The 23,783-nt window shown below is 44.7% G+C and overlaps 1 long non-coding RNA gene across 1 annotated transcript; it reads right to left on the reverse strand.

The window, feature by feature from the left end:
* Positions 1–14,716: 14,716 nt before the first annotated feature.
* On the reverse strand, positions 14,717–19,770 carry LOC135970178 (uncharacterized). The gene is made up of 2 exons (XR_010585712.1): positions 19,659–19,770; positions 14,717–15,187 (listed from the first exon to the last, which is right to left on the reverse strand). It is a non-coding gene; the product is annotated as an uncharacterized lncRNA (long non-coding RNA).
* Positions 19,771–23,783: the final 4,013 nt, after the last annotated feature.

The raw sequence follows: 23,783 nt of genomic DNA on the forward strand, positions 1-23,783 counted from the left end.
CCCAAAAATTGTGGAATATTTTTATCTATAAAATGCTAATATCTGATAGTTCAGGATTTTTTGCTTCCTAAGGTTTCACTAAAATTTAAGTTTACTAAGGTGATATGGTTTGGCTTTGTGTCCCCACCCAAATCTCTTCTTACAGCTCTCATAATTACCATGTGTTTGGGGAAGGATCCAGTAGGTGAGAGGTGGTTGAATTATGCTGTTCTCATGATAGTGAATGGGTCTCAGGAGATCTAATGGTTTTGAAAATGGGAGTTGCCCTGCACAAGCGCTCCTTTTGTCTGCTGCCATCCACATAAGATGTGACTTGCTCTTCGTTGCCTTCCACCATGATTGTGAGGCTTTCCAAGCCATGTGGAAATGTAAGTCCAATAAACCTCTTTCTTTTGTAAATTGCCCAGTCTTGAGTATGTCTTTATCAGCAGCATGAAAACAGACTAATACATAAGGATATGAATTATAGTTAATATATAATTCTGTACACAAAATGTGCCCAAAAAAGATGTGTTATTGATGAGAAAGAATGATTTTGTGTAATTTGGAGGTTATCTGAAAGTTAATTCAAATTATGGACTTTTTAAAAAAAGGGTTATTTATGAAACGAGGTGGTAAGGAACCAGTAAGTAGGGGAGAGAGATGTGAAGAAAGTTATATATATGAAGATATGTTTTTGTGAGGGAAGGTTGTAGAGATGGTGGCTTTGTATGAGAAAAGATCTTGTGTGATAAATTCTTGTCCTAAAGTAAAATGACTAGTTGTTTAAAAAGAAGGATGTTTAGGAAAACTCAGAAAGTCCAAGCATTTTTTAGATGGTCTGGGTAAGTTATGAAAATAATTCATGTAAGAAAAGGAGAATGTACTTTTGGTAAAAAGCATGGAAATGTAGATTTGTTGCCTAAGTTTAGAGGGTGAAAGGAGGTTTTAAGTGAGATAGGAACAATCTAAAGGTTTGAACAAGTTGTGGAAGGCTTATGAAAAATTAATTGTAAAAGAGATTCTGTGTGTGAACATATTGGCTAAAGTTAAAGGGAAGACTGGCAATTAGACTTCACCCATATGCCAGTCTGCAAAGGATATGAGTTTTTGGTAGTACTAATAGACACTTTTACTGGCTGGGTTGAAGCTTACTCTGTGAGAACAGAGAAGGCTCATGAAGTTGCTAAGCTTGTTTTAAAGGAAATAAATCCCCTAGTTTGGATTACCCCAAAGCCTCTAACGTGATAAAGACCTATCTTTTAGAACTCAAGGGGCTGTTAAGGATCTCAGAATAAAAAGTTATTTACATGGGAAAGTAGAAAGGGCTAATCAAACTCTTAAAATGAGTGTTAGCTAAGCTATGGTAGAAAACATCAGAAATTTGGGTCAGCTTATTGCCTGTAGTCCTCTTAAGAACCCATAATTCTCCTAGAGCAATAATTAATATGAGCTCATATGAAATGTTATACAGAAGGCCATGAAGGCCATTCTCTTTTTCTTTTTTTTTGAGATGGAGTTTTGCTCTTGTCACCCAGGCTGGAGTGCAATGGCACAGTCTTGGCTCACTGCAACCTCTGCCCCCCTGGTTCAAGCAATTCTCCTGCCTCAGTCTCCTGAATAGCTGGGATTTCAGGTACACACCACCATGCCTGACTCGTTTTTGTATTTTTAGTAGAGATGGGGTTTCATCATGTTGGCCAGGCTAGTCTTGAACTCCTGACCTCAAGTGATTCACCTGCCTCAGCCTCCCAAAATGCTGGGATTACATGCATGAACCACTGCTCCTGGCTGGCTATTTTAAAATAATGATCTAATTACTGATCCAGAAACAGCCAGTTTAGTAACATCTCTGATTAACCTGGGACAATTTCAGCAGGCTTTACAGAAGTTTAGAACTCAAAGACTCCCCACAACAGGAACTAACCAGCAACCCAGAATCAGGCCAGTAGATAAAATACTTGTTAAAACATGGAATGAGGGATCACCTGTTGAACAATTACAATGCAAATGGAAGGGACTATTTTCAGTGGTACTAGCCATGTCTTCTGCAGTCAAAGTACTGAGAATAGTTAGTTGGATACATCTTTCCAGGGTCCAACCTGCAATAACTGAAGCCCCAGACCTGGAACCTGAAGATCCCAACAGCCACTAAACCTGTGAACCTGTGGAAGACCTGCAGTACCTGTTTAAAAGGCAGCCAGAAGATAAGTAAATTCCTATCAACTTTCCTTGGTGTCCTTCTTGTATATTTACTGTAAGCCATTTTTATATTTTTACATATAATATAAATATATGTAATTAAATATATATAATAGTAGCCATTTTTATATTTTTACAATTTAATTGCTTTCTTCCAAATGGATTGAATCACTTCTTTGTAATAATTAAGTGTTTTAATTAATTTTTATCTATAGAACAAAATAACAAATACATATTTTTTTATGCTATAATGGTCACCCACAGCCTGTGTATACTAAGACCTTGCATACTGAGAATCAGTTTTATTTTACAACAGAGTTTCACTTTACTCCTCTGGTGATTAATGTATTCTGGGTATTTATTAAAAACTTCAACACAAAGACTGTTAAATACCACCAGTCCAGCTTTGGCAAAGCACTGTTGGCTTTGTTTATCTCCATCATCATCCAAACACACTACCATCCTGATCCCAGCCCAATCTTGGGCCCTTGAAAAAATGACCTGTCATCCTAACTACAAGGGAGAAACTCCTTTCAAATTAATGAACCTGGCTGACTTATATAGCCTCAAAATTATGGAAACGACAAGGGTTACAATGTCAGACTGAGCACTAAACCTTCCCCAGTCCTATCAGAGCAAGCTTTCTGGGGCTGCTTCCCTCAGAAACCCATTTGGGGCCCAATATAGAAACCCCTCAGAAACCCATTTGGGGCACATAGAACTAAAATTCCAGGCACCACTTTGTATTAAGAGAAGCCAAAATTTTGGTCAGGCCCTGGGACACCTAAAGTCACCAATGTAACTACACCCTACAGATTAAACCCTCACATGCTCATGTAAGCTATGCAGTTACCCAAGCTGCATCATTTAGAAAACTTGTACAGTTTTTATGGAAAGCATCCTCAGTTAAGGACACTTTAAAGGATACAAAGTCTAAGTACTATCAAGGTGGGCCCACTAGCTGTGTTCACATTTTCCCTTGGCCACCTTAGCAGGGACCTTAATCACTTGAGAAAGTGAAAAAAGTGTAAAGAGAAGAAAAATAAATCCCAAACTTTGGGCTTACCTCCTGGCTGGCTCGCCAATATATGTTACTGGTGGAGGGTCTTGACTATGAGTCATCCGGGTTCTTGGCATTTTGAACAAGGAATTGGACAAAATGCACAAACCAAGCAACAAAAGAATGAAGCAATGAACGCACAGATTTATTTAAATGAAAGTACACTCGGCCGGGCGCGGTAGCTCAAGCCTGTAATCCCAGCACTTTGGGAGGCCGAGACGGGCGGATCACGAGTTCAGGAGATCGAGACCATCCTGGCTAACAAGGTGAAACCCCGTCTCTACTAAAATACAAAAAAAATTAGCCGGGCGAGGTGGCGGGCGCCTGTACTCCCAGCTACTCGGGAGGCTGAGGCAGGAGAATGGCGTGAACCCGGGAGGCGGGGCTTGCAGTGAGCTGAGATCCGGCCACTGCACTCCAGCCTGGGCAACAGAGCTAGACTCCGTCTCAAAAAAAAAAAAAAAAAAAAGAAAGTACCCTCCACAGACTGGGATTGGGCACCAGCAAGGAGCTCAAGAGGCCGGTTACAGAATTTGCCGGAGTTTAAATACCCTCTAGAAGTTTCCCATTGGTTACTTGGTTATACCCTATGTAAATGAAGGAGTGGCCCATGATAAGTCTGATTGGTTGTGGGAGGTGACCAATCAGAGGCTGAAGTGAAGTTACAAAGTTACACGTGAAGACATGGCTTGCAACCAGTCTGATTGGTTGCGGGAGGGGACCAATCAGGGGTACTTTCCATTTTTAATCTGTGAGGCAGTGCAAAGAGAGTCGCCTCTGATACTTTCGTTACTTGGGTCTGGAGAGGTGGTGTTTTCCTTTTGATTCAGTTCTAGAAAGTCAGGGCAAATTGGCCTTAGGTTCCCTGCCTCCAGACCCTATTCTCCCACCTCACAAGCATGTCTGTGTAAATCATAAGAGGATTTATGGAAAAAAAAACTTTTACATGATCAAGTTGTCTATAATTAAAGGGAAATTATTTTTAATGGTCTTTCCAGGAACTGGGTTTTGGTGTTTCCTAAAAACCATTTGTATTATAAAGAATCTCAGCACTTTGGGAGGCCAAGGCAGGTGGCTCACATGGTCAGGAGTTCAAGACCAGCATGGCCAAGATGGTGAAACTCCGTCTCTACTAAAAATACAAAGAAAGAAAAAACCACCCGTGGTTTTGGTTTGTTTATCCCCGCCCCCCCCCCCCCCCCCCCCCCCCGCCCAAGAACCTGCAACGGTCCCTGGACCTGTTGATCGGAATAGTTGTGCTCACCAACGCAGCAGCAGAAACACTAGTTTTCCTCCTAGACCACAAGGAGGACCGAGGAAGGTCGGATTTAGTGGCCCTTACAGATGCAGTCTCGAAAACCTGCACCGTTGCCTGTCCTCCTAGACCACAAAGAGGACCGAGAAAAATCAGATTTAGTGGCCCTTACTGACACATTCTCGAAAACCTGTTAGAGTCCTAAGTGTTCTCCTGTTAGTATTGGGACCTACCACTGTCCTATAAAGATGTTATGCCCCAAAAATGAAGTGGAGGGTGATGCCCTGAGAGAGGGAAGGGATCTCCAGGGTTGGAAGAGTGACGCCTTTTGTCCTCCCTTCTCATCATATAAATAGGAACAATATCATTTCTGAGGTTCCCCGTATCCTAGCTTTAGGAATCTCTTTTGTTAGGCCTGCTAGTCTGAGGAGGGATCCTAAAATTCCAGATAGTCCTCCCCCAGTGGGGCTTTGGGCAAAAATTATATCTTTCTGATTGGTGAGCCCAGGTGCCTAAGGAAGAGAACAGAGTCCTGAGGTTTATACTAGAAATGATTCTTATAAGAGAAACTAGGAAAGCATCAGAGACAGGGAGTGGTTTTTAGAAGCAGGACTAGCCTCGGAGAAGAGAGGCAGGAGGAAGTTTGTCTGACAGGCGTTAGGACCCAGGAGGCAAGGGTCAGGATAGATAGGCTAGATGGGTGAGTCTCGCTTGAGCAATGTGACTTTGAGAGTTCCACTCACGGCTACAGAGTCAGCCAACTTTTTGTCGGGACCCTGGAGCTGAATGGCTTTCCTCTCTGCCAACCCTCAGCTCAGCCCAGAAGTACAGGAAAAGCAGAAGCTGGTTCCAGGCAAACCAATGCTCCCAACTCTGAAGAGTCAGGGGTTGTTAGAGAGCCCTTTCCCAGAAAGCCTGACACCCGTGTCTTTAGTCTGGCAGCTGCGCTAGTCGCTTTTAACTGGCTGATAGGTGCCTGGTATTTAGCCCCCAAATTCTAAGGAAAAATAGGACAGAATAGCAAGTGAAAAGGGTCCAGTGGTACTCACTGATTGGTTATAGTCCCTTCGTGGTTGCCAAGATGTTTCCAGAATTTATTCCTTTTGGTGGGTTCTTGGTCTTGCCAACTTCAAGAATGAAGCCGTGGACCTCACGGTGAGTGTTACAGCTCTTAAAGGTGGTGTGTCTGGAGTTGTTCGTTCCTCCCGGTGGGTTCGTGATCTCGCTGACTTCAGGAATGAAGCCGCAGACCCTAGCGGTGATTGTTACAGCTCATAAAGGTAGTACAGACTCAAAGAGTGAGAAGCAGCAAGATTTATTATGAAGAGTGAAAGAACAAAACTTTCACAGCATGGAAGGGGACCCACGTGGGTTACCATTGCTGGCTGGGGTGGTCAGCTTTTATTCCCATATTTGTCCCCACCCACATCCTGCTGATTGGTCCATTTTACAGAGCACTGATTGGTCCATTTTACAGAGTGCCGATTGGTCCATTTTACAGAGTGCTGATTGGTGGGTTTACAGTCCTTTAGCTAAACACAGAGCACTGATTGGTGCATTTACAATCCTTTAGCTAGACACATAGTACTGATTGGTTTGTTTCTACAGAGTGCTGACTGGTGCATTTACAATCCTTTAGCTAGACACAAAGTGCTGATTGGTACATTTACAATGCTTTAGCTAGACACAGAGTGCTGACTGGTGCATTTACAATCCTTTAGCTAGACACAGAGCACTGATTGGTGCATTTACAATCCTCTAGCTAGTCAGAAAAGTTCTCCAAGTCCCCACTCAACCCAGGAAGTCCAGCTGGCTTCACCTCTCACTAGTAGGGGGAGATTAAAAACGAAAGCCAAATCAAACATAAAATTACAGAAATCTATCATAGGATTGTATAAGAAGACTGATTTCATTTATACAGGTAGTTCTAAATTTAGTCTGTCTTTTAACTGGATCTCTGAGCTCTGGGCAGAGCCCACACTGAATCCTGGGTCTCCAAAAAGAGAATTATTATGAGGCTAAGACCATGTGATGGTTTTATAACTGCACTCTCCTTTTTTTTTTTTTTTTTTTTTTTTTAACATAAACCTTTCTCTAAGTATCTGAAATACTCTCTTCCTTACTTTAAACAACCAAGAGTAACCTCTGTTGTTACTCTTTGACTAAAATAATTATTTTAGTAGAAAAGAAAGAAAGAAAGAAAGAAAGAAAGAAAGAAAGAAAGAAAGAAAGAAAGAAAAGAAAGAAAGAAAGAAAGAAAGAAAGAAAGAAAGAAAGAAAGAAAGAAAGAAAGAAAAGAAAGAAAGAAAGGGAGAGAAAAAGAAACCAGTAACACAATACAAAAGCAAGCAGTGTAAGATCTGAGACGAACTTTTCCGTTTTACAGTCTTTGGGTTCCATAAGGAAAAATAGAGGTTGCTCCCCAAAAAGGAGTCTGGTGCCTTCTCTGTTTTCTTTAAGGAATCCCAGGCTGTTAGAAACTATTTTAGATTCCTCATTCAGCAGAGGGTGGCAAGAGAAAGAAGAGACAGCAGAAGTAAAATGAAGAAAACAGAATTTGGTTGACGGAGAAAAAAATTTTGCTCAAAAAGTTGTAGGAGAGAAAAACAAGGCCTTAAATACACACACACACACACACACACACACACACACACACACACACCCCTGGATGTTAGCTTTTAAGCTTTTAGCCATTAAGCTCCTTAAAAAAAAATCCCTTCAAATCTCATTACTGTATTTTAGCTAGGACAAGTTGCTGATATTTCAAATGTAATGCAAATACCAAACCAGAAAGGGCTTGATTTAGGAACCAACCTTAGGCGGTCATGATGAAAATAAGGACAGAACCTTAGTTTCCAAACTGCAGCGCTGGGGGACAACCATTGCTCTTTCAGTTTGGCTTGGTTAGCAAAAGATGGCCTTGTTATGTAAATAAAGCCCCTAAGGTAATAAAAATTAAAAAAAAAAATTTTTTTTCCTTTTGCTGGCTGTTGTATTCTTTTTTCTTTTTTCTTTTTCAGTTGCGGGAATTTAGCCAATTCAGAGGTCTTGTTCTCCATAATTTGGAACTTTCCTTCGGATTTGATCAAGTTGGATAGAGTTGGTCAAACCCAATGGGAAAAGATGAAAACAACAAGAAACAGAAACAAACAACAACAACAACAAAAACAGTTAAGTGAAAAACACACAATCACACAATTTATATGGTCACTGAGTGCTCTAAAGGTAAGGAGAAATTAAGACCAGCCAGCTGTTAATCTTAACTCTAGCCAAGACAAAAACCCCAATTCAGCTACTTACCTAGTAATGGGTCTCAGGCTGAAGTCTGCTCTCTACCATCCTAGAAGCAGGAAAAAACTGAAACTCATCTTCCCTGTTGGAAACGAGCTCAAACTCCGGAAAGGAGTTACCTGCTTTCCATCATCATGGAAGCAGGAAAACTTGCCTTCCTTGTTGGAAGCAAGTAAAACTCCAAAAAAGGAGTTGCACAGAAAAATCAACTTCCGATCTCAACAAATTTGGGGAGATCAGGGATTCTCTGGGGGTGGGATGGCTCCCAGGCCTCAGCCAATTGTCCTATTGGTTTCAGCCACAAAAACAGCTCAAGCTGCTACCACGCACTGATAGAGTTGTCAAAGGTCAGGGGCATCTCCACTCAGAATCCCTCTGTGGTTACCAGTTGTGAACACAAAATATCTGAGATGGGTCTCAGTCAATTTAGAAAGTTTATTTTGCCAAGGTTAAGGACACATCCATGACATAGCCTCAGGAGGTTCTGATGACATGTGCGCAAGGTGGTTGAGGCACAGCTTGGTTTTACACATTTTAGGGAGACATGAGACATCAATCAATATATGTTAAGACGTACATCAGGTGATCCAGAAAGGTGGGATGGCTGGAAGCAGGGAGGGGGTTTCCAGGTGATAGGTAACTAAGAGAAAAACAGCTGCAATCTTTTGAGTTTCTAATTAGCCTTTCACTGCATACACAATTCACAGGACTAGTCTCTTAAGCCTTAGCCTGGCTCAGTGAAACATAGGGCAAAGGAAGCAATCAGATATGCATTTGTCTCACGTGAGCAGATGGATGACTTTGAGTTCTCTGTCCTTTGTTCACAAGGAATTTTCTTGTGGGCAAATTGTGAGGGAGGTATGTAGATTTGTTTGTTTGTTTGTTTGTTTAAATCTTTGTAGCTATCTTGTTTAGGAATATAATGAGAGGCAGGTTTGCCTGCAGTTCCCAGATTGACTTTTCACTTTGGCTTAGTGACTTTGACTTTGGGAGTCCCAAGATTTATTTTCCTTTAACATTTACAAGGAGAGGTGAAGAAATAAGTAAATTAGAGAGCTAGAAGGATGGGAGTTTGCGGTTAGAGAGAGTGGGATGTTGAAGGTAATACTGATTGCATATTCCTTATCCAAAATGCTTGGGACCAGAAGTGTTTCAGATTTCAGATGTTTTCAGATTTTGTAATATTTGCATTATACAGGTTCAGTATCCCTAATCTGAAAACCTGAAATCCAAAATGCTTCAATGATTGTTTCCTTTGAGCATCACATTGGTGCTCAAAAGGTTTTGGATTTTAGAGCATTTTAAATTTCAGAGTTTCAGATTAGGGATAATAAACCTATATCTGAGAAATGGTGCATTTCTGAATAATGACAAACTGTCATGATTTGCCATGAGAATCGTCATTAATGTCAGTGGAGATGGGGATGATTGTAGGTCAAGAGATTGAAGCAATAGGGCAGGTTTGGGTGTTAGTATGGCCCTTCATGGGAACGTGTTGATGTCATCCAGGGTCATGGGAGGCTTCCAAGTGGGGAGGAAGCTGAGAGCCTATGGTCACGGTCTTCGCTGATGAAGGCAGACAGCAGGAGGTTGGCAGATGGTGGGCACTGACTAGACTGGAAGAGCCAAGAACTTCAGTGTAGCAAAGTTTTACCCAAGACACAGAGGTTGTGGTCTAGAGCAGCCCAGGGATGAAGGAGCACCCATTGGAGAGGACTGTGGGGAAAATAGAGTCCTGGGAGATGAACCAAGCATCAGCTGAGGCCGGAACAGTTAAAATGTATACATCAAATCCTCTCCAAGGACACTGTGCCCTTGGCTGAAAACTCCCTCCTTAGTTTATTTCCCATCCCAAATTCTGCCCATCCACATTGTGGCATCCTAGGTCTCTCTAGCAGCTGAACAGGCAGGCCTCCGTAACAACTGTTCCAGCACTGACTGAGTGGTTAAGTTAAATATTGAAAGTTGAAGGAGCCAGTGACCTTATACAAAGGCTGGAATAGAACAAAAGCTTCTATTCCAAGTTTTTTGCCTAAGCCTTTCTTGTGCCTTGAACCATGACAAGAGGAGGAAGGAATTCTCAACAGGATTTAAGATTAAATACGTATTTAGGATTAAATCTCAACAGGATTTAAGATTAAATACGTATTTAGGATTAAATACGTTGTTATTGGCTGGGCACAGTGGCTCACACCTGTAGTCTCAGCACTTTGGGAGGCCGAGGCGGGCGGATCACCTGAGGTCAGGAGTTTGAGACCAGCCTTTCCAACATGGTGAAACTCCGTCTCTACTAAAAATACAAAAATGAGCCAGGCGTGGTGGCGGGATCCTGTAGTCCCAACTACTCAGGAGGCTGGGGCAGGAGAATCGCTTGAACCCGGGAGGCAGAGCTTGCAGTGAGCTGGGATCACGCCATTGCACTTCAGCCTGGGCAACAGAGCAAGACTCCATCTCAAAAAAAAAAAGTTTTTACTGGGGGTCTGAAGACACAAATTTTATTGGAGGTCTAAATGAACTCCTCAAACCTCCGTGATTTAGCAGGAGATATGGTAAGGGTAATCACCCCAGCACTTGGACCCATCTAGATTCAATACATTTACTGAGGCTCCAGAAGAAGGTCTTCACACCTTAGTTATAGATTAGAAGAAGTTAATCACTTATGTCTTTAGATGAATGCACACTTACATGCAGACGTATAGCTTAGAAGGTATATAAACCCTGGAAAACTGTAATTTTGAGTTGGTCTGGTGATATTTTTCAGGTCTTCTTCCTGTACCTGGTTACAAAAATACATTTTCTTCCTTCCCAGTTCATCTGCCTCTTGTTATTGGCCTACAAGAATCAGCAGCCTGACCCTCGGCTTCGTCGGGGAACAACATGGTCTGATGGAGCTCATCCCATGTTCCACGGGGAGATGAAATGACAAACTAAGATTCCCCAATAATAAAATGCCAACAATAAGATGCCCTACAGTGTAATAGAAACAATGTACCATTATGAAATTCCCAGTAGGCAATGAAAGTTGAAAGACTAAATTCACTTGCCATTTCAAGATAAAAAGAAAATTTCAGGTCCAAACTTTTTTCCTGCCTCAATTTCATATTCTGATCAGGCTCAGCCAGAGGATGTTTCAGTATTTACACAGAGTGGAGGTTCCTTCGGCACCATCCTGGAGAGGTGTAACATTCTCAGAGTGGAGAAGGTGAACTCTGCTCTCATATGCTATCTACTTAGAGAGTCCGGAATTAATAGGGCACCAAAGATGATCACAGTTCTGTCTCCACATCCACCAAATTTAGAAACCAAAGCTGATAACTAAGCCATTTATCAGAGACTCAGTGGACCCAAGTGAGGAAGAGTCACCGGAGACTATCTTGTTTGTGTGTGTGTGTGTGTGTGTGTGTGTGTGTGTGTGTGTGTGTTTTGAGATGGAGTCTCGCTCTATCGCCCAGGCTGGAGTGCAGTGGCGCGATCTCGGCTCACTGCAAGCTCCGCCTCCCGGGTTCACACCATTCTCTTGCTTCAGCCTCCCCAGTAGCTGGGACTACAGGCCCCCACCACCGCGCCCGGCTAATTTTTTGTATTTTTAGTAGAGACGGGATTTCTCTGTGTTAGCCAGGATGGTCTCCGTCTCCTGACCTCGTGATCTGCCCGCCTCGGCCTCCTAAAGTGCCTGAGCTACCGCGCCTGGCCATTCCCCTCCCTTTTCTGATAGGCTCACTGAACTATTGACGAGCAAAAAGTAAACTTCCCTTGTGTGTGAGCTATTAATACCTTTTTAGTCTATTTGTTAGTGCAATGAGCTTACCCTAACTACTATACTATCCCGGGGCCTCCTATGATGAGATTGGTAAGAGCCACAAACCTGTATCTGGGACACAGGAGAAGGTGGGAGAGGTGAAAATAATCTGATTGACAAAGGTTCTGTTTATAGGTGACTTTTTAGGATTGTGGAGTTAGGCAAAGCTGGGATCACTCACACAGCCTGATAGGGGATTTTCCTAGGTGAGTGGGCTGACCTGGTGGTCCTGGTTACACTGCCCACCTGCTTTCTGGTGTCTCTAGTAGGAGTAAGGTGCAACCCTCCTCCTGTGCCTTCTCTTTCTCCTCCAGGACCCCACACCTCCAGACCCTGCTGTGGGAAGGGAAGACCACCCATTTCTAGTCCCAGCTCCTCCTCTAACTATCTGTGTGGTCTTAAACAAGGCCTTTCCTCTCTCTGGCCTCAGTATCCGCCTCTGAACAATGGGACTGGGACTACTGACCTTCTGGCCCTTTTCTGCTCTATGAGTTTGTGAACTTGTGACTTAGGGAGACAAGAGTCCTCGGAAACGGAAGGAGAGCATGTTTCACTCTGTCCAGCAGAGGGCAGAAGCTACCCACAAATCAACAGCACGGCAAAGCCAGGGCTGTGCGGGAGCTAGGCACAAGTTCTGCCTCTGGAAGCCTTCAGTGACAGCCTCTGAGCCAGAGGGTTCCAAGCCGAAGAGGTCCCGCCCTTGGAGGGGGACCTCAGAGAGGTCCTCCAGGCCCCTCTCAGCTCTTATTTATAGCATCCCAGATGCTGTATTCCTCTTCAGCAAAGAGAAGGTGGGTCAAGCACTAAATGGTGCTCGGACCTTGCAGTTTGGTGGGAAGGAGGAAGCTTATTCAAACAAGGAAGATGAGACAGGCAAAAACCGACGCATAAGCCAAAAGCCTCTCCAAAGCGAGGTGTTACTCCAGGGTGACAAGTCTCCAGCAGGGTGGACTTCAGACTCCCCATTGGGAACTGAATTGTGTCCCCCAAAAAGAGAAAGTCACCCCAGAGTAGGACTTAATTCAGGAAAGGTCATTGCAGATGCATTTAATTAAATGAAGATGAGCTCCTGCTGGAGTAGGATGGCTTCTGAACCCAGTAGGACAAGCTACTTGTAAGAAGAGGGAAATCTGGACGCACACACAGCAGAGACTGCCGTGTGAAGACGGAGGCAGGGATTGGAGAGATGCTGCCACACGCCACAAACGCCTGGGGCTCCCAGAAACTACACGGAGGCTCCCCCAGCGGCTTCAGCAGGAGCATGGCTCAGCCAACACTTTGATCTTGGCCTTCCAGCCTCCAGACCGTGAGTCAGTGAGTTTCTGTGGTTTAGGCCCCCCAGTTGTGGTTCTTTCTTACGGCAGCCCCAAGAAACCAATATACTACCCCGTCCACTTTCCACGGCAGAGGTTGGGCATCACTGAATCCCACCTCCGCAGTAGATTTTGCTTGGACTGCACAGTATTTATTGGTGCTGCTGTTGGTTTTAATTTAGAATGTGTGTGCCTGTAGCTGAGCCACTCCTCCTGATGACTCACCTGGGTCCTGCAGCATCTGAGATGTGGTTCCTGCTCCACACTTCCTGGGGGAGCAGAGGAACTCCTCAGCCTCCTCTCAAACTTCTCTCAGGTTGTGCTGCTCACTTCCTCCCCAGGCTTCCGGTCCACATGGGCAGCTCTGACCCAGAGAAGATTCTTTGTCTTAGACAGACATCTGCCTCCCTGTAACTTCGGTTCACCAGTACTTGCTCTGCACTCCGGGGCCATACACAACCCCTCTGCTCCCTCTGCTTTTAGCCATTGTCTCCTAGGAGACACTTGCTTGTCCGGCCATCGCTTTAAACTGTCTAGTTCCAGCTCCCTCAGAACTTCCTCAGTGACGCAGTTTCCTGATGGTCATATTGCCTGGATAAGCTCCAGTCTGTTCAACTCCCTCTGTGGTTCAGGAACCAGGACTAAACAGGAGTCACCAGATGCACATTCGAACCAGCATCAAGAGGGCTGAAGCATCGCCTCCTGCGTTCCAAACTCAGTATCTCAATTTTAATCCTCACTTGTCAAGGGAGGGGCTTGGTGGGAGGTGATTGGATCATGGGGGCGGTTTGCCCCATGCTGTTCTCATGATAGTGAGTTCTCACGAGATCTGATGGTTTTATAAGGAACTCTTCCCCCTTTGTGCGCCCTCTCTCTTTCCTGCTTCCTTGTGAAGAAGGTTCTTGCTTCTCCTTCTGCTTCTGCCAAAGTATGACCTTATGATTGTAAGTTTCCCGAGGCCTCCCCAGTCATCTGGAACCGTGAGTCAATGAAACCTCTTTCTTTTATAAATGACCCAGTCTCAGGTATTTCTTTATAGCAGTGTGAAAATGGACTAACACGGATATTTGGCAGGCATCCAGTAGTCTTCGAAAAACACAAGCACCATCTAGTAGCCAGAACAGCTTTATCAGGCCCCACTGTCTCTGCAATGAAGAGCAGTTCCTTTCCTCATCCCTTATAGGCCAAACACCCAGCATCCTGGGACAGTGGCCCCATGTGCCCAGCTTTGAGGATGAGCTCATGCCTGGCTGCTCTGGGTGGAGAGAGGGAAGAGCTGAATCAACATCCATATATATAAATCTCCTTTTGTGCATTTAGAATCATGTCCTTGGCCGGGCGCGGTGGCTCACGCCTGTAATCCCAGCACTTTGGGAGGCCGAGGCGGGCGGATCACAAGGTCAGGAGATCGAGACCACGGTGAAACCCCGTCTCTACTAAAAAAATACAAAAAAAAATTAGCCGGGCGCAGTGGCGGGCGCCTGTAGTCCCAGCTACTCAGGAGGCTGAGGCAGGAGAATGGCGTAAACCCAGGAGGCAGAGCTTGCAGTGAGCCGAGATCGCGCCACTGCACTCCAGCCTGGGCGACAGAGCGAGACTCCGTCTCAAAAAAAAAAAAACAAAAAAACAAAAAAACAAAAAAAAAAGAATCATGTCCTTAAATTCCAATCAGTGGCATTACTGAAGCAAATTGTATCAAAAATGCAAAAAAGACCCATTTTTCCAAATTGTTTTCTAATAAGGAAGTAATATTGTTTGCCTTTTGATATTGTTCTTTAGAAAATGATGCACAAGAGTTTTACATTTCATATAGTATGTTCTATTTATTTTATATTTTGTAATTTGTGTAATTTTTAAGCACTGTTCTTCCCATACTAGAGGCTCTGCTCTATTTAGTTCTGTTTGTCCTAGTTTTCCTAAAATTCCCTTTTCCACTGGTGTGTGGTGCAAGAGGAGGCACATTTTCCATGGATGGTGCACAGAGGGAGGAGCCCTTTGATCACAACCAGGTCACCCCACTTCTAAGCCACTGCGTCTCCAGCCCCACAAGACTGAGGAGAGAGAGCACAGAGTGGTGGAGAGTGAGCCATGCTGGGACCGTTGTTTCCGTAACCTCGTTTTCTGTGTCCAGCTGACACACCTTCAAAGCGGCGTCAGGTCCTAAACTGTAGCTTGCTACGTGCCTGTTTGCCAGCAACCAAGGTGAAAGTGCTTTTAGACAGTGTTTCCGTGCAAGAGTCTCTTCCCAGCTTTTCTCTGGAAATGCATGTTTCTCCGAACTCTGAGTCCTAAGAAAAATCATTTGAGACATCAAGAAAATGGGGGAAGTGCTAAAATTGTGTGGGAATTCAAGCTTAACAATAAACATCAAGACATTTTTGGTAAAAATGAATCCACTGACATCAGGGAGGAGCAAGAGAACAGCACGCTGATAGTGGGTCAGAGGCTAAGGCCGACATTTCTGGGAACCACTCCCGGAAGGGCACAGATGAGACGCTTTCAGCCTCTCATCAGCCAGCCTGGCCTGTAGCTGCTGAGTGTTATGAGTGTGTTACTGGCATGACTGCTTCTAACAGTGAGTTTTCTGGCACATCAAATAAATACGAATAAGTCTGTATACACATTATACAAATTCTAGGAGTAACAAGTTTTGAAGGCAAAATAAGTCCAGAAATAACAAGTTTTGAAGGCAAAATAAGTCCTTAAATTGGCAACTTTGACACATAATTCCATGTAGTAATCTTGCTAGAAGATCCCAGTGTTGTTATTCTAATACAATCTGATAATGTTCACTGGCATTTTCCACTGTTGGCATCTTTGCTATAGCCTACAGTTGTTTGTTTGAGACGGAGTCTTGCTGTGTTGCCCGGGCTGGAGTGCAGTGGCGTGATCTTGGTTCACTGCAACCTCCCCCTCCCAGGTTCAAGCAGGTTCTCCTAGAAGCTGGGATTATAGGCGCGTGCTACCACGCCCAGCTAATTTTTGTATTTTTGGTAGAGACATGGTTTCATCATGTTGGCCAGGCTGGTCTTGAACTCCTGACCTCAGGTGATACACCTGCCTTGGTCTCCCACAGTGCTGGGATTACAGGTGTGAGCCACGATTCCCAGCCACCTACAGTCCTTTGTAAAGCAGACAGAATAGTTTCATCTTGTAAAGAAAGGAACTTATATGAGGCAACCTGTACCTAATTTAGGATTTCAGAAATTCCCCGGACTGCTTATACATTTTAATTTCTCATTCCTAATTCCCAAAGATTAAAATCTGTCAGGAATTTGGAAACACTGAATCACAGGCCAAAATAGAACCATGTCTCCATTCATTCATTCGTCCAACAATTATTTATTGAGCACTTGCTATTTTTCAGGCACTGTGCCACATTTTGAGAATAGAGTAGTGAGTAAGACAAAGTCATCACCTTTAGGGAGTTTATATTTTACAGGAGAGAAAGACAAATAAAAGTGTTTAGGCTGGGCATGGTGGCTCACACCTGTAACCCCAGCACTTTGGGAGATCAAGGCAGGTGGATTGCCTGAGCTCAGGAGTTCAAGACCAGCCTAGACAACAACCCCATCTCTACCAAAAATATAAGAAATTAACTGGGTGTGGTGACACATGCCTGTGGTCTCAGTTACTTGGGAGGCTGAGATGGGAGGATCTCTTGAGCCTGGGAGGCAGAGGTTGCAGTGAGCCAAGGTCGTGCCACTGGACTTCAACCTGAGTGACAGACCCCATTTCAAAAACAACCCTGGGCCGGGCGCGGTGGCTCACGCCTGTAATCCCAGCACTTTGGGAGGCCGAGGTGCAGATCACGAGGTCAGGAGATCGAGACCATCCTGGCTAACATGGTGAAACCCCGTCTCTACTAAAAATACAAAAAAATTAGCCAGGCATGGTGGTGGGCACCTATAGTCCCGGCTACTCGGGAGGCTGAGGCTGGAGAATTGCTTGAACCCGGGAGGCGGAAGTTGCAGAGAACCGAGATCACACCACTGCACTCCAACCTGGGCAACAGAGTGAGACTCCATCTCAAAAAAAAAACAAAACCCAAAACTGTTTAATACAAAGTACTGTCAAGTGGTGATGAGCACTATGGAAACGTGAAGCAATGTCTGAGTGCAGCGAGTGAAGCGGTGCTGTTTTGTACGTGATTGTTATGAGGACCCCTCAGAAGAGCAGAGAGCTGAATGCAGTGAGAACAGAACCTTACTGAGGCTTAGGCAAGGCTCTTCCAGACAGCGAAATGCCCTAAGACAGGACTGTGTTTGGCATGTCCTGGAAACAGGAGAGAAGCCAGGGCCTCTGGAATGTGGTGAAGGAGAGGGAAAAGTAGGAAATGAGGCTGGAGAGAGAGGTAGGGGCCAGAATACATAGGGCTGTGTAAGTCACATTGAGTTCTTTGGATTTTCCTGTAAGTGTGGATGGGAAGCAGTTGGAGGGTTTTGAGCAGGGGTGGTGTGATCTGACCTGCATTTTATAGTCATCCTGCTGGCGGAGGTGTGGAGGAAAAAAGCAGGGGGCAGACGTAGAGGCGAGGGCAGCCAGTTAGGAGGCTACAGGAGTAGCCCAGACCAGACAGGAGGGTGGCTCGGCCCTCAGAGATCTTGGTGGAGCAGATTAAAGAGTGATCAAGTTAGAGCTAACAGACTTGTTTTTTTTTTTTTTTTCCCAGACCGGGTCTCACTTGTTGCCCAGGCTGTAGTGCAGTGGTGCAATCACAGCTCACTGCAGCCTTGACCTCCTGGATCAAGGTATCCTCCCACCTCTCAGCCTCCCAAGCACCTGGGACTACAGGTGCACGCCACCATGCCCAGCTAAGTTTTGTATTTATAGAGACATGGGTCTCACCGTGTTACCCAGGCTGGTCTTGAACTCCTGGGCTCAAGACATCTGCCTGCCCTGGCCTTCCAAAGCGTTGGAATTACAGGCGTGAGCCACTGTGCCAGGCCAGAGCCAACAGGACTTACTGAGAAACTATGAGAGAGAGAGGGGTCACGGATGACTCCCCCTGTTCAACCAAGCAACGAGGTGAATGGTGCTGCTGCTTCCTGAGATGGGGAAGACTATAGAGGAAACAAAGCAGGAATGACAAATCAGGAATTTAGCTTTGAATACACTAGGTTTGAGAAGTCTAGTCTATACCCAAACAGACCACACTGTGGCATCTGTGTAGCAGGATCTGCAGAATCCAGCAGGATGGGTGCCAGTGCCAAGCTGAGTAGACCGTTGGGTCTGTGAGTCTAAAGCTCAGGGAAGACCTCAGGGTCTGGGATACAAATCTGGAGATCATCAGCCTGTCCATGAAAGCCAGGGGAATGATGGAACATACTATGAGAAAAAGAGAAGAGAGGAAAGAGAAGAGGTCCATGGAAGGAGACCTGGGAGAATCCAACCTTCGATTAGATCAGGAAGAGGAGAATCCAGCAAAAATTGCTGAGAAGTCTCTGGAAAGGAAGTCTTCCTTCCTTCTCCTGCACCGGGAGAAGTGCTATCCCAGAAATCAGTAAAGAAAAGTGTTTGATGGGGAGAGCAGGATCACCTTTGTCAACTGCTGCTGCGAGACTTGGGAAAATGAGGACTGGAAAGAGAGCAATAGAAACTTGAAAAGCCATTGGTTATCTTGACAAGAGTTTCTGTAGGGGTGGTGAGAATTGGAGCCTGATTGGATGGGTTCAAGAGAGAATGGGGAGTTCTAGCCAAGAAGGCTGAGAGGATGAGTCAAATTAAAAACGTTTTCTTTTTATGAGTCCTCTCATATTTACTGATATATTGGGTTTCCATTCTGCCACATTACTTTATATTAATCATGTATTATATCTGCTGTGTTTCTTTCTCTGTGCAATGTATTTTTTTACTTTAAAAATTGTATTTATAAAGGTTTGTAATTTTATTCCAGTGGTTATTTTATATGTACACTTTTTTAATGCTCTTTTTTTAAAATTTGTTTTTAAGACAGGGTCTTGCTCTTTGCCCAGGCTGGAGTATAATGGCGCAATCCCAGCTCACCAAAGCCTTGGCCTCCTGGGCTCAAGAAATCCTCCCACCTCAGCCTCCCAAGTAGCTGGGACTACAGGCACGTGTCACCATACCCAGCTATTTTTTTGTATTTTTTGTAGAAACGGGGTCTCCCTGTGTTGCCCAGGCTGGTCTCAATCAGGCGATCCAGGGCACAAGCAATCCTCTTACCTCAGCCTCCCTTGGCTCTTACTCTTATTTTCTTGTTTAAGCTTTTACTGTCTGGTTTGTAAATACTGTAGTATTCTTCATCTCCCATACATTGCCCACACAACAATCTAGGAACATATTCTGTTTTTTCCTTTCTCTTTCCCTTGTTGTCCCATTTTGAGTTGCACTATTTCCTTATCATCTCTTATCAGCTGAAGCTCGTTCTCTAGTATACAGATCAGAAAACTTTTTATTTTTTGCAAGGGGCCAGATAGCAAATATGTTGTTTTGCAGGCATGCAATCTCTGCCACAGCTCTACCATTGTAGAGTATAAGCAGCCATAGACAAAATGTAAACAAATGGGTATGGCTGTCTTCCAATAAAACTTTATTTGCAAAAACAGGTGGTGGGCCAGATTTGGCCTATAGGCTAAAGCCCTATCTTAGAGTAGCAGCAGTAAGGAGACAGAAAAACTGTGCAAGAGGCGAGAGAAAACTGGCAGGAGAGCTAGGGGCATATTGACAAAAGAGGAGACCTTTAAATCTTTCAGGGGTAGAAAAAATGAAATTCTTTGATGTTACTCAATAGTTTACCTGCTCGGAAGGAGGAAAGGTGTCTCTTCCATCTCAGGGTTGGCTCGGCATCCATTGTGCTGGATTCTGCAGATCCTGCTGGCCAGATGCCACAGTGTGGTCAGCTGAAAGTGATTTGCTCATCCTGAAAACAGCAGGTACAGAAAGCGCTCTTTCAGCGCCATGGCAACCAGATCCTGTTTTTCTAAAAAAGGATCAGATCAGCGAGTGCCTCCCTCCAGGCATTGATCCATTAATGTGCACTGAGCTCATTTCAGAGCCAGGCCTTGGGCTGAGTGCTTAGAATACAAAGATGCATAAGGCAAAGTCCCTGTTTTAAGGAGCTCTCAGACTGGAGGAGGAGGCAGACATGCACAGTAAACAGTGTAATCACACGCCATCAAAGGACGGGACACACAAAGGGCTGGGGAGCATCTCCTCCTCTTTGGGAGTGAAAAACTAACCTGGAGATCTAAGGTTGAGCTGAATTTTGGAGAATCCTTCAGAATTGGTCAAGAGGACAAACGGGGATGGGTCAAGGAAAATGGAGAAGCTTGAGGGCTGTGGCAGCTCCGCAGAATGGCAAGCATGGCCAGAGGATGGTGTCTCCGGGGTGCCGGAGATGGCCATGGAGAGGCACCGAGGCCAGGCCATGCTGCCTCTGCTGCCTCTGCTGTCACCAAGGTCAACGACAACCTGGTGCCCAAGCCAGTGGCATTTTGCAGCCTACTTTTACTCATTCCTTCTTTTGGAAAATGCTCCCTTTACAGCCTGATTTTCATGGTATCATGACCTGCTATCTCCTGATGTGTCCTCTGCACATCCAGCTGCTCTTTCTCACTCTCTTATTTGTGCTCTCACTTCCTTAAATTTTAACCTTCTTCTCATGCTGCACTTTCTCCAGGTATATGAGAAACGTCTCCATTTTTCACTTTCATCTCTATTGCTGTTTGTCTGTTGTCCTCAATTTCTCCTACCACAAGATGAGACCCTATATGTATCTGGGGATGTGGCCTCAAGAACACCAGTGTGGCAATCCCAGTGAAAAGCTTTTTCCCAGTACTCATCTTTCTATCCTGGGGAAGGCATGGGATTGCTGCTGGTTGGTTTTGTGCCTATCCTGGGACCCATCACTATTATCAGAGTGATGGGCCAATCCTATATATGGTGAGGGAAATGAGGTTCCATGATTGGCCCCGTCAGTCACAGGGATGGAAAGGCAGTTTCCTAAGACAGATGTATCAGGCAGGAGACAGGAGCTATACAATGTCAACAGGGAAAGTGTAATATAAATAATCATGAACTAATAATAGGGGGTTAGCCACTAAGGGATAAAAAGAAGTCTAAAGGTTACTGAAACAGGTGAATGGATAAACAAAATGAAATGTGATTCTGCCATAAAATGGAATGAAATTCTGATAAATGCTCCACATGGATAAACCTTGAAGACATTATGTACGAAATGAAATAAGCCAGACTCAAAAGGGCAAATATTATATGGTGCCATTTATACAATGTACCACGAATAGTCGATTCATAGAGACAGAAAGTAGAATGGAGGTTTTCAGGAGCTGGAGGAAGGGGAGAATGGGAAGTTATTGTTTAATGGGTGATAAGGTTTGGCTCTGGGTCCCCACCCAAATCTCATCTCAAATTGTAATCCCATGTCAAGGGAGGGACCTGATGGGAGATGATTGGATCATAGAGGTGATTCTCATGATAGTGAGTGAGTTCTCATGAGATTTGATGGTTTAAAAGTGTGTGGCTCTCTTCTCTCTTTTTCTCCCTCTCCTGCCACTTTGTGAAGAGAAGATCTGCCTTGCTTCCCCTTTGCCTTCCACCATGAACGTGTTTCCCGAGGCCGCCTCCGGCACGCAGAACTGTGAATCAATCAAACCTCTTTTCTTCATCAGTTACCCAGTCTCAGGTAGTATCTTCGTAGCAGTGTGAGAACAAACTATTACAATGGGTATAGAGTTTCACCTTGGAATGATAGAAAAGTTTTGGAAATAGATAGTGGCAATGGCTGCAAAACATTGTGACTGTATCTAACGTCCATGAATTGTACACTTAAAAATGGTTAAAATGATAAATGTTATGTATGTTTTACCACAGTAAAAAAAATACAAGCCAGCCTGGCCAACATGGCAAAACCCTGTCTCTACTAAAAATACAAAAATGAGCCGGGTGTGGTGGCACACGCCTGTGATCCCAGCTACTCTGGAGGCTGAGGCAGGAGAATCACTTGAACCCGAGAGGTAGAGGTTGCAGTGACCTGAGATCACGCCACTGCATTCCAGCCTGGGCGATAGAGTGAGATTCCGTCTCAAAAACAATAAATAAACAAAAACCAGGAATCGTGGATATAGGTGGCAGGCATTAGCTCTAGGGCTGAAGCAGAGAACCCAAGGAAGGAACCAACTTGGAAAAGGGTCTCCCCAGGGATGAGACTCAGACACCGTTGGAGATGGTGTGGCTAGAGCCCGCAGGATGGCAAAGAAGTTTGTTGTAGTGCTTCAGGCCAGGCTGGCATGCAAGAAATCCGTGCACCGGTGGGGGCAGCGGGGTGGGGGCTGACAACACTCACTGAGAAGCTGCTGTCTGAGGCGCAGGCACTCACTAGGACTTCACCCGTGGTATGTTACTGAAACTCAGGGGAGCCAGCTGCTGGAGCATTTATGAGACACACTGGGCCACCATCTGGGGCTTCAGCAGTGTTTGGTGAAAACCTGCCTGTGGGGTTGCTGCTAAATTTGCTGGAGAGCTGACTGAGGTGCTAGCAGAACTCCTCAGGAAACTCACCAGGGGTGCCCCACGCACCAGTCAAGAGCGGGAGCAAGAGGAAAGGAAGGGAGCCTCTTCTTCCTGCAGTGTCCCTCCAGAGCCCTCCATTGACAGCACTTAGTATCGTGCTAGCAGGCAAAGACATGTTTACAGGATTCAGCTCCAGTATCACAAAGGAGGATAACGAAGAGTGGATTTGGAATTCAGAGGCACTAAAGTGATAACTGTCACCACCCACCTCTTTGGCTACCGAGTTTCCATATGCACCCTCCTACACATATCTGAACTTCTGTACAACAATGAACAAAATATAGCTATCCTTCTTACCAGTAAAGATATTCCTACCCTTTCTCCCAAATGAGAAGATACTCAGTACCAACAACAATTCTATCTATCTCTGGCTATATTCATTACTCGAATTTGATCACAGTCCCTCTAAATATTCTGTTACCAAAAGACCAAATTGTAAAATTAACCTCCAACAACTTTTATATAAACTAATGAAGAAGGAGAGAGAGAGAAAATGGATGGCATTTTCCCATCACCCATCTATCAGCAGTAAAGAACTCTGGAGAAGCGCTCTTGAGGAAATATCTTTGGGAAGAATCCCTGATTGGCCCTACTTGGGTCATGTGTGTTGGAGTCTATGAAAGTCTGGAATTTTGCCCATCTTACAAGCTAGTAAGCCTGTTACAGTTTCATGGATGCTGGCAGATGACATGAGACTGGATCAGAGACAAAGGACTACACTACTCATGGCAGAACAAGTTGCAAGAGGTTTGTGTTAGTTAGCATTGGTTTTCCATGTCCCCAAGTTCCACTGGGGTGATGTGGAGGGGCCCAGGTGGTTACTGTACACACAGGGTGTTTGTACTGCAACTAAGGAACACCGAGCTTGGGAACATACAATTTAACAGTAAGTGATGAGCAAGCCTGCCTCTTTGTCTGGGGCAGGGGGATATTGCTTTGTCAAGGTTGTCTACTGCAAACACAACCCAGAGAAATGTCTCAAGCAAGGAACAGTCAGGACCTTGCATTCTTGTCATCCCCAGCAAGAGCATGCAGAGACAATCAGAGCCCGTGGCAAATTGCCTGTCACAAAAATCCACCACAAGGCCTGACAGATCCTTGGCCAAATTCACATTTTCCCATGAGTATGCTACCTCATCAGCTGCTCTGATTAGTCTGACCAACAGAGGGACCAAATCCATTTAATTTGATTCCTATCACATTTAAAATTAAGGCTGCTATTGACAGGACTTCAAGTCATGCAGTGAGGCAAGTCTGCCATATTGATCTCACCCATGTCCCCAGGGTCTCGGGCTCAGCCGACTGTTTAGAAGTTCTGGGGGCAAGGGAGAC

Source organism: Macaca fascicularis, chromosome 3 (genome assembly GCF_037993035.2).
Source record: "Macaca fascicularis isolate 582-1 chromosome 3, T2T-MFA8v1.1".
Lineage (NCBI taxonomy): Eukaryota > Metazoa > Chordata > Mammalia > Primates > Cercopithecidae > Macaca > Macaca fascicularis.